Genomic DNA, 13,640 nt, shown 5'->3' with positions numbered 1-13,640 from the left:
GCTGACAAAAGGACCAAGGGTACTGATGACCAATCAGCAACCCTCAGTGCTATTTTTCTCTAAAATATTTCACTCTTGATTCTCTTAAGAAATTAAGACGGCACTACAAAACATTAACATTAAAAATTTCACCTAAATGAAACTCATCTGGTGAAAACAATCAGACAAGAGGTGCTCATAACCATTTCCTTCAAAGAGGTATTTAATTATTCCGAGAAAACTAAGTTATAGAAGAGTGAAGTATGGCTTAGGGTTCAGACACACGCAGACTGGCAAAAGACGGGCAGATTCCTCAGAGATGCCGGTGCTGCTCCCCCTTACCCTCCACGCAGCCTCTAGTTTCCCGTGCACCCCCTTACCTCACTGTTAAAAACCCCCATCACCCCCATAGGTTTACTATACACATTCTACTGACTAAAAAGACAAGACCAGCGAAATCTTACTTTGGAATTATTTGCTTTGATGACTTTCTCTTCCTTCTACTTGCCAAACGGGGTCACGCCTGTTACAGAGACTTCTCCTCTGAAGAAAAACCTAGATTGTGTGATCCAACAACAAGACACAAGACTTTGCTGGAAAACACGTACCTCTGAGAGGCGTTCAGGACAGGCGCACACATGTCAGGCTACCTCAAATTTCTGTACTGCTTCCACATGCGTGACCCTGTACTTTATGGGGCCTAAAGAGCTGCTAATTCTGAAATATTCCAGAGACTTCGAAGGGCAATTAAAAATCTTCACAAACTGGGATGCCAGTTTCATGCGTTTGAACAGTGCCATGGCTCCGGGAACCGGATCTCAAAACCCCTGCACCTGTTACCTGCCTCTTCGTGCGAGGCTTCGGTCTCACAGCGCTACCTAGGAGCTCGGGGCAAGTGTCTCCCAAAGAGGACTCTGGCCCAGACCGAAGTGAGAGGGTCCGTGCTAAGTGCCTTCCCTGTACTGTCCCCTCTAATCATCACAATATCCCTCCCAGGCGGGAGCTCTCACTCCTCCACTCCAGAGATGAGGAAACGGAGCCCGAGGGAGACAAGGGAAGCCGCTCGGGGCAAACTTCCAGCAGGCAGGAAAGCAAGGACCCCAACCCCGGGAGTCGGGCTCCAAATCCCAAGCACCTGCACATGCCAAAACCCCAAGAAGAGAAGGGATGCAGACTCCGACAGGTGAACTGCGCTCTCTGGTCAATTCAAGAGGCATCTCCTGAGCACCGAAAGTACGTGCCAGACGCCGCGCGCGTGTGCGCACGCACACACACACTCTCACACACACAATTATCTGGATTCAAATCCCTGCCTGACCCCTTATTAGCTTTGCAACCTGAGTAAGTGTGCAGCTTACATCCGTGAGTCAGGAAAGAGTGTACGTATATTTATACATACACAAATGCAGACAGAAAGAAAAACAGACCGAAAAAGGAATATGATATATAAATAGGACAGAGCATAAGGACTGAGAAGCTGGGAAGAAGAAACCGGAGCTCCTTGTACGATTCATGCAGCTTCTATGTTAAATCTGAAATTCAATCAAAACAAAAGTTACAGAAAAACTCACAGCAGTATCAAACTATAACCGTACGTGACCTGCTCTGGTGGTAGCAACTGCTCAGGTTTACGAGCAGCGTGTACACATGGCTGCCCCCCCCCCGCCCCCCGTCCAAGATTAGCAACAAAGAAAGTGGTTGAAGACGGACCTGTGGCCGGAAGGAAGGAAGAAACAAGAGACGGGGGCTTGATAAAGCTTCAGACTGAGCGGTGGGAAAAAAAGGAGAGCTGGAAGGGACAGGAGGCTCCAGCCAGAGGACCGACACTCGCATCCCATGTGTTGGGGGGGAGGGGTCTGCAGTTGTCTGAGAAGTATGAGTCCCCCACGGGCAGACACCACCCCGTATCTTACGGACACTGACCGCACCAAGTGCTGGTGAGGGTAAAGAGAAAAACAAGTCCTTGTGCACGGCTGCTGGGGACAAAATGACTGTGGGAGTTTAGGAGAACACTCTGCCATCTCCTACAGACTTACACTTGCAGTTATCAATGATCGAGGAATTCCTCTTCTGGGTGTCTACAAGAGAAACAAAAACGGACGCCACCCAAAAGCTCACACATACGTGTTCACTGCAGCACGAGGACGAGCCTAAAGCTGCAAACAACCCACCGTGCGCGCCCCGGCAGGCAGAGCAGTAACTGTGGTGTCTACATGTACATGACGAACCCAGACTGGCAACAAAAAGGGACAAGTCAAGACCATTTAATGGGGGACAGGGCAGTCTTTACAAGCACCAGCGGTAGGAAAACTGGATCTCCACATGCCACGGAATGAAGTTTGACCCTTACTTTATACCACGTACGGAAACTAACTTAAGATGGATCAAAGACCTAAGCAAATAAACTAAAAAACTCCTATAAGAAAACATAGGGCTAAAGATTGGACACTGGATTTGGCAATGATTTCTTAGATATGACACCAAAAACACAGGTAATAATAGATAATTTAGGTATTACCAAAATAAAAAATTTTATCCATCAAAGGACACAATCAACAGAGTAGAATGCCAACTCACAGAGAGGGAGGAAAAACTATATGCAAGTGCTACTATTGGGTAAGGAATTAATATGCAGAAAATATAAAGCACTCCTACAACACAACAACAAAAAATCCAGCCCAGTAACCGGCAAAGAGCTTGGACAGACGTATCCCCAAAGAAGACATACCAGTGTATGACCAATAAGCACACGAAAAGACACTCAACATCACTAATCATTAGAAAAAACAAATCACAACCGCAATGAGATACCACTCCATACCATCTGGACAGCTATCTTCAAAAAGACAAAGGAGGGGCACCTGGGGGGCTCAGTGGGTTAAGCCTCTGCCTTTGGCTCAGGTCATGATCTCAGGGTCCTGGGATCGAGCCCCAAATCGGGCTCTCTGCTTATTTTAAAAAAAGAACCACCAAAAAGAGAGAACTTCAAATAGTGGAATTCACACAGACACAAAGCAGAATAGTAATTCCTGAGCAGCAGGGGTGGTGAGTTACGGTTTAACGGGCACAGAGCTTCAAGATGATGAGAAAAGTTCTAGAGATGGACAGCAGTGATGGTTGCCAATCAGTCATGCATTTAATACCAATCAACTCTACACTTAAAAATAATTTTAATGGCATATATATACACACACAGTGTATGTATATATGTATACGTACACACACACACACACACACACACACATTTTAAAGATTTTATTTATCTATTTATTCGCCAAAGAGAAAGAGAGCACAAGCACAAGCAGGGGGAGTGGCAGGCAGGAGAGGCAGATTCCCCACCAAGCAGAGAGCCCGATGTGGGACTCGATCCCAGCACCCTGGAATCGTGACCTGAGCCGAAGGCAGCGGCTTAACCGAATGAGCCACCCAGGCGTCTGTAAATGGTATATTTTTATGTGTATTTTACCACAATAAAAAATAAATAAGAGATAAAAGAAAAAAAGAAAAATGGACCAAGCTAATGACAGATGTTGCAACAGGGATGCTGGTGACAGTAGGCAAACTGGAAAGACCACATCAGAATCCATGATTCCATTCACATGTGGAGAAAGAACAAATCTACAGGACAGAGAACAGGTCTACCGGTTGCCGAGGACTGGCACTGGGAATGGGACGTGTTTACAAAGAGGCTTGAGGGATCTTTCCAGGCTGTAGGAAATGTTCTAAGTGGAGTCTGGTAGTAATTACACAAGTTTGTGAATTTATTTAAAATTATTGAATTGAACACTTACCAAATGGGTGAATTTTACGGTATATAAATTAGAATCATTAAAAAAAACCTACCATACTTTCTTGTGTGGATACAGATAAACTAGTGTTTACACAAACTAGCTCACCCTTCTGGTGAGAATACAGAGTGGTTCAACTCTTCTCTAGAACAAGTTTAAAAGACTAAAATATAGTCTTCGACCCAGAATTCCTCTTCTTTGAATCTACCCGAAGAACATCATCACAACACACTGTTCTGACAATAAAAAGATCAGTCCCAAAGTAAAAACGCGGGCTGGTGGAACGGACTCCAGAGCAACCCAGGGCAGCACCGCGTGGCCATCAGCCCCGACGCCCTCACCCACCGGCCTCTCGCAAGCAGCGCTCCGGCCGCAGGACCCGTTTCCAACTGACACACAGCAGGCATTCGTATTTTAAGTGAATAAATAATTGCATGGAAAGATCTCACAAAATGAAACTGTGATTCCTCAAAAAATTAAAAATACATTTGCATGTGCGTAGGAAAAAAAGCCTAGAAAGATATAAATGGAAAAGACCCACTTTCACCTCTAGGTAGCTAGATTCTGAGTGAAAAAAAAAATTTTTTTGGTCTATCCATTTTCTAAATTTCTAATAATCAACATGTATTATACGTCCACAGCTCGAAAACAATTTCAGTGTTGGAGCTGCCTCAAGCAGTAAGGTGTGAGGCTTGGTCTTTGGAATGGGCTGCTCAAGTTCTGCGGGTATGTAAGTCAAGGGAGTTTTAAAAATGCACATATTCAGTAAGAATTCAGCACTCCCTGTGAGCCAGCCACTGTACTAGGCTCTGAGGAACAGATAAAACAAACCGAAATCCCCACATTCACAGAAGTGGAAAGTCCGCTGCCAGATCCTCAATAAACATGAGAATGATGTGGAGAAGATGACAAAAAGGAAAGGAACTACGGCAGAAAGATCACGGGCTTCTCAGGAAGAGTAACAGTCTGCAAACAACAAAAGGAGCCAGAAAACGCAGGCCTCACGTCCCCTTTAACCTCTCGCTGTGGAGTACTGAGTACGGCGTCAGCGGCCGTCACCTGCGGGAACCACGGAGGGTGGTAACCTCCGGGAGGCTGCGGTTTGGGGCAGGCCACGAAGAGCCACTCTGGGAAGAGCTAAGGGCCTTGCCCTCTCTAGAAAAGTGCTGCAGAGCACAAGCCGAGCGCACCGCGCTTAGCACAGGAGCGAAACAGGCATGGATGGTGGCAGCGAACTGCCCCGAAGACTCTCCAGCAAGCTCAGCCCGTAGCTCAGGAGGTATTCTGAGGCTCAAGGAGACAAGAGGACCGTGACGTGGTCCTCAGGGGCTGGGCTAGCATCTCTCCTTCATCTCTGTGTTCCCAGAGTCTAATATAAAGAGCCACGTCCGCAGGCTAATAGTGTCAAAAACCCTCAATGATTTACTTCAAAATTCAACATAGCTCAGTAACTCGTTCTGAAAAATACCTTTGCCTAACTTACTAAATTTATTTCAAGGGCACTCTCAGCTGCTTTGCCAACTTGGCTTACTAACTCCAGTCAATTCTGACCTCTTTCAAATGCAAATTAGTAGTTCCCTACATATTTGATATCTCACACCCCACCCTTTCATGCAATTACACCTGGTTTAAGCCTACATCTTCCCACATCTTCTCCAGTTGTACCTCAATCATTAGACAGATCTCCTGATAAGGCTCACCTAATCTCTCGTCTTCCGAGCTAATTTCCAGTAAACCACCTGGGTACTCTCCTCATCTCCCCTGCCTACGTTACTAACCAATGAACGCGAACGCTCGGTATCTTAAAAGGTCTAGGCTTGAACAGATTTAAAGAGAGGCAGAGTGACCTCAATTCAAACTGCAGTTGATTCTTACTAGCTGTATAACCTTGAACCCCTACTGCCACCACTTTATTGCCAAAGCAAATACTCAGGCAAATATCCATGATCAGACCACTCCCCAGATCAATAATCCAGTGGCTCTCCTGCACTAAGAGAAGACGCTCTGCTGGCCTGCCTATCCAGCCTCCCCCTCCTGCCGCTCTGCCTCCTGGGGGTCTCGAAGCCCTCAGCCTCTGCACACTACTCACCATCATCCTGCACGTGCTCTGTTCTCCTGTCAAGGCCTACCCGATCCCACCCCTTTTATTCTCTTTGGCTAGCTTTTAGTATCTTCCTAACTTAGTCCGAGTCCTCCTTCCTCTACGGTCTTCTCTCATTCTCTGTGCCTGTTAGAACTTCATGTCTTCTTTCCTTGTATCACTAAATATTTCAATCCTGAGTCTGTTTCCTCAGGGTATCATAAATTCCTGCCATAGCACCTAGCAGGTGCTAAGGAGATCTGTGGACTATTTGTCAGTGTGGCTACCGCCACCAACCGCTCGCAGGGCTAGAAGGTTAAAAATAACAAACATAAGAAGAAAGCACAGCATTCGGCACACCACCATTTTTATTTGTACCATATCCACATCAGAAATTTCTGTATAAGAAAATTAAGGAAGGTAAAGATAGAGTGACTGATTAATAAATCTCTACTCAAAAAAAAAAATTCTGGTTTTGAGCTCATAGGAAATCAAAGAACCAGAGGACGTGAACTCAGCGGAAGATGGGGAGAAGGCACGGTCTCATCCCCGCAAGGACCCTAGAGCGCGGGAACTCCACTGGAACGTCCATCATCTGAAACTCACTGGGGTAAGGAGTACTCCGTCTTACCTCTCCCAGGAAGTTATCTGAAAGCGGCCTCGAGATCACAACCCTCAAGTTCAGGAAGATCAGGAAAATAACTCGGATTTACCATGGAGCTTCCCAAACAATCCTGGCAGTTTCTCCACCTTGAATATCTTTTCTTCTCCAAGCAAATCTGAACGGCAAGACCATGCGCTGGTGTCAGACTTGAGAAATTAAACAGAGACTGTCACCTTACCAGCTGTGTGACTTTTTAAGTGGCCTCTCTATGCGTCAGTATCATTATCTGTGAAACATAGACAGTAACGCCCGGCTCATAATAACTGTTGTGAGGACTCGAAAAGTTAGTATGGGAACAAAGGGAAACTTCCTCAAGTTGATAGAGAATCTACAAAATTCCTATGGGTGGCATCATACTTGATGATGAGAAACTTGAAGTTTCCCCACAAAGATCAGGAACAGGCAAATATGTACCCTCTTTTCAACCCGGTGCTGAAAGTACCAGCTAATGCAGTAAGACGAGAAAAAGAAATAGAAAGTATACAGATTACACAGGCGGAAATTAAATGGTCTTTGTTCACAGACGACATGACTGCCTGTGTGGAAAATCTGAATCAACAACTACAAAAAACCCTCATGAAACTAAGTGGTTATAGCAAAGTTGCAGGATATAAGGTTAATATATAAAAGTCAATTGCTATCTTATATATCAGCAGTAAATTTAAAATTAAAAACACAATACCATTTACATTAGGATCCAAAAATGAAATACATAGGTAGTACAAACCTAACAAAATACGCATACAACCCATATGAAGAAAACTACAAAACTCTGAAGAGCAAAATCAAAGAAGAACTAAATAAATGGAGAGATATTCCATGTTTATGGGTAGGAAGACTCAATATTGTCCAGATGTCAGTTCTTCCAAAATTAGTCTACATATGCAATGAAATCCCAATCAAAATTCCAGCAAGTTATATTGTGGATATCAACAAACCGATTCTCAAGTTTATATGGAGAGGCAAAAGACTCAGAATTGCCAATAAATGTCCGAGGAGAACAAAGTTTGAGGGCTGACACTGCCCAACTTCGATTTAATATGAAGTTACAATAGTCAAGCCGCATGGTATTGGGTAAAGACAAACAAACAGATCATTAGAATAAAAGAGAACCCAGCAAAAGACCCATATAAATATAGCCAACACAGCCAAATGATCTTGAGCAAAAGCAAAGACAGTCTTTTCAACAAATGGTGCTGGAACAATCAGACACCTATATGCCAAAAAAATGAATCTAGACACACACCTTACACTCTTCACAAAAATGAACACAAAATGTATCATGGACCTAAATGTAAAACACAAAACTACAGCCCTCCTAGAGGATAACAAAGGAGAAAATCTCACTGACCTTGGGAATGGCGATTACTTTTTAGATGCAACACCAAGTGCATGATCCACAGAAGAATAGCTGATAAACTGAACTTCCACTCTGTGAGAGGCAAAGTCAGGAGAAGGAGTAGACAAGCCATAGACTGTAAGAAAATATTTACAAAAGACACATCTGATAAAGGACTGATCCAAAATATACAAAGAACTCAAACACTGGGCCAAAGACCTTACAGATACCATAGTAAAGATACAGAGAGAGCTTCTACGTCATACATCATCAGGGAAATACAAATGAAGACAATGAGACAGCACTACGCACCTATGAGAGTGGCAGAAATCTGGACCACTGACGCCATGAAACGCTGGCAAAGATGTGGAGCGACAGGAACGCTCAAGCTGTACTTATGGGAATGCAAAACGATACACCCGCTTTGGAAGAAGACTATCTGGTGGATTCTTCGGTACCAACTACTTTACAATCCAGCGTAACAGTCTTTGTACGTAAGCAAAGGTAAACCTGGAGGTCTGCAGCAGCTTTATTCTGACTGATAATAACTCTGAAGCAACCAAGATGTCTTTCAGGGTGGATGGATCAATGAACTATGACCCGTCCACACAATATTAGTCCGTGCTAAAGAGAAAGGCGCTATCAAGCCATGAAAAGACACGGAGGAAACTTAAACGCTTATTATTACTAAGTGAAAAAAAGGCAATCGGAAAACACTACATGCGGTGTGACTCCAACTGTATGACCTCGTACAAAAAGCGAAACTATGGAGACCACGAAGAGATCAGTGTTGTCGGGGGCTGAGGATGAGAGCATGGACGGACAGAAGGACTACAGAGGATTTCCACTGCAGTGAGATACCCTGTACAATACTATAATGATCATACATCTCATGTTTGCCCAAACCTACAGAATATACACTACCAAGAGTGAACGCCAGTGGACTCTGAGTGACTATGACATGTCAACGGAGGCTCATCGCTGTAACAAGTGTACCACTCTGGTGGGGGATGTTGGTAATGGGGGAGGATATGCATGTGTGAAGACCCCGGGGGTACGCAGGAAATTTCTGTAACTTTCTCGTAATGTCGCTGTGAACTGAAAGCTCCTCTAAAAATATTAAACCTTTTTTAAAAAGTTAACGTGTCTGATAGTGTTCATGTGAGTTGTGATTACTGCATTAGTCCTCCTAATACTGCTCTCACCACTTCTCTGCATAGAAGCCTCTGACACCTCACACAGCTCAGAGTCACACCATTCCCACAACCAGAGCACCCTCTGTGCCTCTTCAGCACCTCACGAGTCCCGGGAAGCCGGAGCTTACTAGGAAAGTGGGAAATCACGTGGCACCCCCCGAACCAGGAAAACGTCTGCGGAAGCCAGCTAAGGGTCTCTGCTTTCATTACTCTCCACTTCACCATTTCAGGGTTACCCCTTTCCAGGTGAAAAGAATAAAACTTTTGCTCTCTATCCAAAATTTTTAAAAAAGAAGAAGAAAAAAGAAAAGAAGGCTGTCACTGCTGTGGTCTCAAACATATCTAAGTTTCAAGACATGCTTCAGATTTTACTTTCTTAGAGTTTCCTGATTATCCTTGCTCACAGTGACCGTTCTCCCTGCTGAGTTTCTACCACAATCATTTATAACAAACCACAGTCTGGCACTCAGTAATCCGTAATACTGACCTACAGGACACAGAATATTCATATCGCCCAATTTCTTCCAATAGTACGGGAACTGAAAAGGATGGGTCTTTCAGCACTTTAGCAAAGTCACCTGACTAGGTGACTGGGTCAGTCCAAGAAGAATTTGCTTATTGAAACTATTATTTTAAGCAATTAATGAGACCTTTTCAGTATAGGTTTTCATTTTAAATAATCTGTCAAGAGTAATTTTTCCCACTAAAACTGATTCTATTTTATAAAGTTCTATAGCTACTGGGATTTGAAAAGAGATACACTACACACTTTTAAGCAATTACCTAAAAAATTAAGGAAAATTACTGTGTATTCTATTCATCAACACTAAGTTATACATTCTTTTCAAATCATATATTGTTTGGTTACTATAATATATAACACAAAATTCATTAAATCAACTATTAGTTTGCATTTTTATTATTTAAGAAAATAGCAAAAGATTATTTTGGATAATATGGCAAATTAGAACTTTTGAGAGCAGGATGGAACTCCCTACCTCTAAAATACATGAATGGTAAAAACACCACAAAACAAAACAACCCACAAAAACTCCTGCTTTTATAACAGACAACTATGAATTTTAATTAAAAGTGTATAATTACATTAGCTTCCAAGTCCAGTTATAGATTCAACCGTTTTCAAAACCAAGTATTTACCTATATTTTCGGAAGTTCTATCCATATGATCTTTTTCTTTTAATACCACATCCTTTCCAAGCTATAGAGGAAAGGCTTTTTTATTTTTTTTTAATTGAATAAAGGTCATTTTGCCTTAAAACAGGTTGGAAGGGGTGGTGGAGAGAGATAAAGAGAAATGAAGTGACATATTTGAAATGAAAGTGATTCCAAATCAACTATGTTTTCATTTACCTCAATATCCTTTCTACAAAAAATCAGCTGCTGTATTTAACCTGTTGTGATAATATAGTGTTGGGTGCAAGAGAACACACACAGCCCATCCTCAGCGGCTTACGGCCCCTGTGTTCACAGGCACGAGCCTCCCACCCCGGCTGAGAACATGCACACAGGGGCCTCCAGGAACAGCGACGTGAAGGTCATTAGGATTTCGAAAGGCTCTGATAAGGCCCGTTTGCACTCGGTCTAATCTTCCTCTCCCACAGGCAGGCCTCGAGCTTTTATTAAATGTGAAGAAAGCAACAGCTTTGAAATTCAAAACCGACTACGTATGGAAAACGACCTCTATCTTGCCTACATCTCATTCTTCGATCATCTTCTGTTCTGGACATGCTAAAGTGTCTCAGACATTTGGAGTGTTCCAAAAAACTGTCAAAAATGTTTTTTTGAGAACCCTTACAGCACTTTTAGACCTCGGCAACAAGTTCTGAGCATGCCCTAAACGAAGGAACGGCAAATAGTTGGTGAGAGGATGAAATGAAGCGGTGTGGGGGGAAAAGGGCAGAGAAGCAAGGGCCGGCTTCGGAAGGCTGCGGGCGCAGCGGTCAGGAGGCAGGACTCTGGCCTCGCGCACCTGAGTTCAAAGCGCGCTGCCGCTCACCGGCGAAGTCAACCCTGCACAAATCCCACTAGTCAGCCTTTCCAAACCGTCCCACTTGTGAAGTGAAGGTAACAGTACTTACCTATTCCGGCTGTAAGAGAATGCTTAGCACAGAATTAGCCAGTAGTGTTACTCGTCCCAGGTAGCTGAGAAAGTTCGAGCGGCAACAAGGAACACTAAAGAACTGTAAGCAGAGAAAAACAGACACCACCTCGCAGTGAGGAGTGTACTGTAGAACGCCAAAACCGGAAGGGAAGAGGAGCTGAGGCTGTTTTAGTCATCGAAATGAGAAGCCATGGACTCTAGATCCTACGAATTTAAAACTGACAGGAGAGAGAGATGGTGGGCTCAGGCCGTGGGGTGTGTGACTCTTGATCTCAGGGTTCTGAGTCTGAGCCCCACGTTGGGTGCAGAGACTACTTAAAGGTAAAAACTTGGGCATCCGGGTAGCCTAGCTGGTTAAGCAACTGCCTTCAGCTCAGGTCATGATCCCAGAGTTCCAGGACTGAGTCCCACATCGGGCTCCCTGCTCAGGGGGTACTGTGCTTCTCCCTCTGCTCCCTGCTCCTGCCCTCTCTCACTATCTCTGTCTCTGTCTCTCTCCAATAAATAAATAAGCAAATATGTTTTTAAAAAGGTAAAATCTTTTAAAATAATTGAATAGAATCATTAGGAGGCGGAGGCTCACCAGGCACGAAGAAGGAAGAACCAGAGCCGACCCGGCTTCTGCGCACCTCCCACTTTCTGGTCCAGGAGGGAAGAAAGGATGGTAGGATACTGCTGGGAGGGTGACAAAAGGCAGTTAAAATTTAGCCTTGCTGAGTTTCACATAGGTATGGAAGAGAGACCTTTGTGAGCTGGATGGACACGGGTTTCAAGATTTCAAAGCAATCTGGCTTTAAGATACAGATCTTAGAACCATTGCTGTGCACAGGCAGTTAACTGAAGATGTGGTGCTGGAGGTGGTCACCCAAGAAGGACAGCCTGAGAAGAACGTTAGGTCAGAAGCCTACGAAATTTCAATACTTAATGGTTATAAAGAGGAAACACTTGCAAAGGACAGACATCACAAAAAGAAGCCAGAGCAGTATCATTAAACTCATGGGAAGAGCTTCAAGAAGAAAAAAGTAGTTAACAGTGCTAAATTTCACTAAGAAATCAAGTACACACTCAACAAAAATCCGCTGGTGGGGGAAGACGGTGCTTATTCTGGGAAGAAAATGTAAAAGTATAAAGAGAGAGAGATGGATCTGCTCCTTTTTGCCAAAAACAAAAAAAAAGAAGAAGAAGAAGAAAGAAAAAGAAAAAAGTTTCGATTCATTTTTTTCTAATGACATCCAAACACGAAAAATCAGGTTGAAGTCAAATAGGTTCCCAGACATCAGTTAATAAATGAGCAATTCCTAGAAGCTGTCAAGAAAAAATACCTTCCAAAACATTTACCTCCTTTTTATAAAGAAGCCACACACGAAGAACACCGCAAAGCTGTACAGCCCCTCTATTACACAGAACGGAGAGACCTGGTAAACATGAAGCTGCTGGTTCTAGGTTCTCTCCGGTTTTACCAACTGACCGCCCATTATAATTTTACCTCATGTCATTAGACAAAAAAAAATCCCTGTATTCCCCTTGAATGGAGACTAACAACAGACGCTGTGAATGCATTTAATGTTCCCTCTTAGATCACTTTTTTCCTAATCCTTAATGAATAAAATAGAGCTATCACTATTCTTAGGCCTCCATCTTAGCTCATTTTAAAGCGCTTTCTTCTCCCACTAGAAAACTGGCTTCTACTCTGAATGAAACCTACACACTGAAATGTTGCTACTCCCTAGTGCTGTCAATCAGAGAGTGGTCCAGCCGCACAGGGCAGACGTGCAATTCCCTTAGAGCCCCAGGGGAGCAGGTGGCCTTTAAATATCACCCATAGCTAAACCTGTGAAGACTTTAGCTACAATCGTTATATTTACAATTATCTTCTTTTCTATTGTAACAACAAGATCCATCTGTTAAGACTGAAAAAAAAATTAAATACATTTTCTCAAATTCAGAACAAAGGAAAGATTTGTGATGTAAATATTTAAGCACCAACATAAATTGTAAATATTCAAGTGAAAAGCAAACAGTTGTTCTAGTCATGAGTGAAGAATTTACCTGTGTAAGTTCTGATACAGCCACAAAATTTAAATGCATGGCAAATGTGTTTCAAGGTAACTATTTCACTAATTACAACACATGAGTTTCAAGCCCTTCTCCGACACTCCAAATATTAAGAAAAACCCAAGGGTCTAAAAAACTCAAACTCTTCACCTGTTGGCAAACAAAACAGACATTTTAAAACAGCGTTCCCCTGCAACAAACACAACGACCAACAACATTAGCTCTGCAAGTTGGAGACAAGACGTTATCAGTAATTGAAGAAAAACTTCACAGAAAATAAACGAAACAGCAGCTGTGCTCAGCCCCTCTGCATCAGTGAGTGAGAGCTTCCCCACCATTTATCACTGCCTCCCTTTCACCAATTAAACTAGTATTTCTGTCTTGAATTTTGCTTTAAAACAACTTTTTAAGTTTATT

General features: G+C 43.2%; 1 protein-coding gene across 18 annotated transcripts in view; it reads right to left on the bottom strand.

Moving 5' to 3' along the window:
• Positions 1 to 13,640, bottom strand: part of ZFAND6 (zinc finger AN1-type containing 6) — a 66,345-nt gene that overhangs the window by 39,784 nt on the left and 12,921 nt on the right. Inside the window, exon 1 of one of the 18 annotated variants that reach the window (XM_080807787.1) lies at positions 11,752 to 12,056. The exons of 14 other annotated variants lie outside the window; for them this stretch is intronic. The gene's annotated coding sequence lies outside the window, so the exon portion shown is untranslated. Of the gene's footprint in view, positions 1 to 7,862; positions 7,884 to 11,751; positions 12,057 to 13,640 lie in introns of those variants that run through there. 3 more of the 18 variants (XM_080807791.1, XM_080807794.1, XM_080807797.1) reach the window with 3 other exon arrangements.

This window comes from Martes martes (genome assembly GCF_963455335.1).
Source record: "Martes martes genome assembly, chromosome: 7".
Lineage (NCBI taxonomy): Eukaryota > Metazoa > Chordata > Mammalia > Carnivora > Mustelidae > Martes > Martes martes.
Note: the sequence above shows the minus strand (reverse complement) of the source record. Positions and strands in the feature narration are given on the sequence as shown.